Genomic DNA, 5,146 nt, shown 5'->3' with positions numbered 1-5,146 from the left:
GGTCAGGAGAGATTTCTGATCTAATAGAACTGTATTTTAATTAATTTTAATCTCTGAGATGTTTAAAATATATCTTAACTTCTCTTTTAATTGAGTTATTCATAAAATGGAAAAATAAGGCTTTTTCAAGATTATCTTGTGAGATACATGCTCAGTTAAAAAAAAACTAGCTCACTCGCTTTTCATCTTCAGTGTACCCCATCAGAAAAAATGATTTTTTTTTTTTTTTAGAAAATGAGAATTATCTTGTGGGGGAGTGTATTTCTGTGGAAATCCATATGTAGTCTGCTCTACAGGAAACATATCCCAAGGATAGTAATTTGAACTCATGAATGAATTCATAGATGGCACCTTTCAAGGAAAATACAAAGTAAGGAGCATATTTCGTACTTTCTCCCATGAGGTAATATTGTTCAACATTAGTGTGAAATGAAGAATAACTAATAACATCTGAGCAGGTATGATAGCTGGACAAATGCATCTCTAGTTATCCTCAAGTTAAGTCAAGGAGTGAAATTTATTATTTCCATGTACTATGTATTTTTCAAAATCACACATGATTCAAAATTGCAATTCAAAGTCAAATGCCATTGTATTATCTACAAATCTGCCTACTTATATTGGCACCTGGACTGTGCAATGCATTATATTAAGAGCTGGGATTCTAAGGCTTTGCTTACCTTTAATTGTACAAATTTTAAAAGATGGTATATTGCAGCTCTCTATAGTACATGCATTATTCTTATTGCCTACTATTAATCCCTTAAGGATATTTTAAATTGGGCCTTTTAATGAATTATGAGTATTTGTGCAATAGTTTGATATTTCTGGATTGAAGCACAGTGAGAAAAAATACAAATGACAGAATTTTATGAATTATCAACAGTGGCGAATCATTGTTTTACAGAAGAGACATAAAAATTACATTCATTTAACTTTTGCAACTATAATAATCTAGTTATTCAGTTTTTGCCCCTCAGAATGAATGCATTGTAGGTCTTCAAAACCTCTCATCCCATGTAAAGAATTGAAAAAAATATCTAATGAAGCATTGAAATCCATTAATGTTTCTTTCTAAGAGCTAATTTAGAGGCCACTTATCATATTGTTAGTTCCCATTAGTGACTAATTTTACATTATTAGTCATTTTGCAGTAAAAGGAGTGCAAACACCTAACAATGGTTGTACAATTGGGGATAAAGTTCAAATCTAAAACTCAGTGCAGCTCCTTCTGAGGCTCAATAAATGATTTAATTTTATTTGAAGTGTAAGCAGGTATCTAACATAAACTTAGGTGACTTTTATCCCCCTACATGCTTTCACTGTTAATTAGATTGTCAAAGGTAAACAAAAGTTCACTAATTGCATATTTTCTCTAAATTATGAGAAGTGAATATTTTTAAATTGAAAAGCTTAATAAAGATAAATAGCAGTACCTTTGCCTTCTTATGTGCTTCATTAATGTGTTTTGGGTGTATTTGTGTTTTAACAATTGCTGTGGTAATTACTCTGTTTAGTGAACAGTAAATCCTGTGTAAAGAAACAGAAGGATATTAAGCTCTGTCATTGCTCTTACTCAATATAGGCAATATTCTTTTTGAAAATGACTATGTAATATACATAAGGCAGTATTTGTTCTCTTGATTTTCTTCAAATTGGCAACAGGAAATTTAATAATTTGGTATTTAATTCTGCAATAAAAATTCAGAGTTAAGGAATGAAAAATTGAGAAAATATTTTCTCTAAGAAACAAAATTAATTGGATTTTACCCTTAATCATCTAATAGCAAAACATTTGAGACATTCTTGTATATTTCATAAACCATTTCGTGAAAGCAAAGGGCAAATATATGGGTATGGAAAGAATGACAAAATATATGAAAAATAATATTTAAAATGTGTTTTGACACTTCATTTTTATGATAATGTGTTTTCATGTCTTTTACTTAACTTTGTAATTCTAATTTATACCAACATTTTCCCGTCTGTGGTTTCTAAAGGACAAAGTCATCTGTTATTAGAGTTCTCAGGGTATTATTATTATTATTTTTTTAAAGATTTTATTTATTTATCTGAGAGAGAATGGGAGACAGAAAGCATGAGAGGGGGAGGATCAGAGGGAGAAGCAGACTCCCCGCCGAGCAGGGAGCCCGATGTGGGACTTGATCCCGGGACTCCAGGATCATGACCTGAGCCGAAGGCAGTTGCTTAACCAACTGAGCCACCCAGGCGCCCCCTCAGGGTATTATTTAATTAGAGTTTTGCAATTAATACCAAGCAGGAAAAAAAAATTCCTTGCATTTTCCTAATTGTCCTACTAGAATGGCAAACACAATTATGTGTCCACATTCATTCTTAATTGGCTTCCTTTCTTAAGATTAGAAACTATGAGATAAAAGTGTCATTTAACTCTCAAATATAAAATCAGGTCATCAGAAGTCATATTCTGATTATTTAAAAAAATAATTGTAGCGGGCGCCTGGGTGGCTCAGTTGGTTAAGCGACTGCCTTCAGCTCAGGTCATGATCCCAGGGTCCTGGGATCGAGTCCCACATTGGGCTCCCTGCTCTGCGGGAAGCCTGCTTCTCCCTCTCCTACTCCCCCTGCTTGTGTTCCCTCTCTCGCTGTGTCTCTCTCTGTCAAATAAATAAAATCTTTAAAAAAAAATAATAATAATTGTAGCTATTTTCTATTATTAAAAATGCCATTTAGTTTGAACTTATGAGTATATATTGGAAAATTCAGACAAATTAAGAAAAGTATCATATGCAGATGTTTCATTTAAGAATAATTTAGTGTCCATTTTCTTTTGACTCATACTTTTAACATTTACATATCAAAGTAAAACTGGATTCTATTTAGAAGTTAACTTGAAAAAGTATTTTAAATACATAATTTAAATTTTTCCAAGTCACACCAACCTATATTTTAGAGTAATAGTTACAGTAGAAATTTTATTGTCTCTCATCTCATTTACTGTTACAGGAAATCAGCTCCATGCTGAGTCATCTATTTTTGTTAATCTCTAGTCAATGTTACATGTGTGCTAAAAAAAAAACCAATTCTGGCAATAATTATCACTTTGCCAATAGCCATTTTCTCCTCCCCTTTACTGACCATATTATTAATGAATTCCGATAAAGATGCTACATAAATGCACTTCGCTTCCATCAGTATTTCTGATGCTTATGGTGAAAATGGAATCAATGCAGACAGTGCAATCATTGATGATCCCAAATCTCTCAGATGCTAGAATGACCCTCCAGTACTAAAAGAACTGGAAAGATCACCCTCTCATTTTCTCTTTTTTACACATCATTGACTTTGAATCTGAGCATCTCCAGTTGCATCCTCAGTGTTTCTCCTTAGAGAAATAAGTCCATCAGCTGCTCAGTCTGTATCCACCAATCGTTCATCTGATGAGCCTTCCTTCTTTTCTCTACTTTTGGCAACACAGAAAACTTTTCTCATCTGACCCCTCATCTATTCTCAAATAAAACCAACTATAAGTAGATTGTTAAACTCAGCTCACCCAAACAGCATAGTTGTATAAAATACAAAGCAAGTTGTTGCTACAGCAGCCCATATACTAAAATTGGAACAACACAGAGAAGATAAACATGGCCTCTTGCACAAAGATGACGTGCAAATTCGTAAAGCGTTCCATCTTAAAATCTTTTAAAAAGCTGAAAAATAAAACATTGATTTATTTTTGAATAAAAAATCCATCTGCAACTTCAGGTTTCAGCTATAACATGAAAAGAACTTGGATATTAGCACTCCTGGACTTACACCAAGAAAAGAAGTTGAATAAATTGAAATTCAGTGACTTTCTTAGGCTTGTCAGAGATTTGTGATTCCCATGGCACATGACCACTCCAAACTCTGGAGAAACTGCACGTATAGAGAATCACATCAGAGATATGCTTACCTAGAGCAGAAGCTACTGGAACCATAAACTGGTAGGACAACTTACATAGTAACTTTGGTGACTTGCTGGAGGCTGAGGGTGGATTAGCATGAGATGGGCAAACTGGTGGGGGCTGCAGTAGTAGATGGGCCTCCATAATTTTGTGGATTTCACCCTCAGGAACCCACTAAATTTTAATAATGAAGAAACAAGAAAAATCTCATTTTCCTGGCAAGGCAGGATAAATGTAACCATTTTGAAATACATCTAGATAATTCTGCAAAACAAAGGCCTACTCTGCTGGGAAAAAGACTTTATCAGAGCCTTATCCCACCTGGAGGGAGGACAGTTTTACAACTGTAGGCCTACTAAGCCAAACTGTTTCAAATAAGGTGAGGGAGGTGGAAGGCTTGGAAATACTTGTGAAGGTCAAGCCAGGAAAAAAGTTCTACTAAAACACTGAGATTTGAGATTTAATAGTAAGATTATAGATTGCTACCCATTACCTACAGTTTACCATCACAGCAATAGGGCTCCAGCATAATAACATTGAATTAAAGCTAAAAGAGCTGCAAGGCACAGGGTGTATTTAGGGAGGTGTTTTTAGAAAAACCCAAAGACCACCAGGGAGACAAAAAGAAGGACACTTGGGAAATCTTAAGCTTTGACAGCTATTACTCTGGCAAATATTAAACATGGCCCAACTCCTTGCCAAATTAACATGAATCTCACACTGAAATCATATTTATTTTGCTATTTGTCAATTCACATGTCCAGTTTTCAACAATAATTATAAGGCATGTTTAAAAGGCAAGAAAAAAGTAGGTACCCATTACCTACAGTTTAAGAAGACAAAACAAGCGTCAAACCAGATGCAGCTATGACACAGATGTTGGAATTGCCAGACAGGGAATTAAAATTACTATGACTTAATATGCTAGAATAGTAATTAAAAAAGGTAGACAGCAAGCAGGGCAGATGGGTACTATAAGCAGAGATGGAAACCCCAAAAAATAACTCAAATGAAACATAAGAAACCAAAAACGCTTTCACACAAATAAAAAAAAATGTCTTTGATGAGCTCATCAGTAGACTTGAAATGGCTATGGAAAGAATTAGTGAACTTTAAAATATGTCCATAGAAACACCTCATCTGAAATGCAAAGAGAAAAAAAGACTATAAAGCAGAAGAGTATATTCAAGAGCCGTGGGATAATTTCTAAGATGTAGCATAAT

The 5,146-nt window shown here is 34.1% G+C and overlaps 1 non-coding gene across 1 annotated transcript; it reads left to right on the top strand.

Moving 5' to 3' along the window:
- The first annotated feature begins 3,569 nt into the window (after window positions 1–3,569).
- LOC115940383 (U6 spliceosomal RNA) lies at window positions 3,570–3,673 on the top strand. Its single transcript, XR_004075153.2, has one exon. It is a non-coding gene; the product is annotated as a U6 spliceosomal RNA (small nuclear RNA).
- Window positions 3,674–5,146: the final 1,473 nt, after the last annotated feature.

The sequence above is a fragment of the Leptonychotes weddellii genome, chromosome 3, assembly GCF_054177405.1.
Source record: "Leptonychotes weddellii isolate Sample4059 chromosome 3, ASM5417740v2, whole genome shotgun sequence".
NCBI classification, from domain to species: domain Eukaryota; kingdom Metazoa; phylum Chordata; class Mammalia; order Carnivora; family Phocidae; genus Leptonychotes; species Leptonychotes weddellii.
The sequence above is the reverse complement of the archived record's forward strand: the minus strand, read 5'-3'. Positions and strand labels throughout refer to the sequence as shown.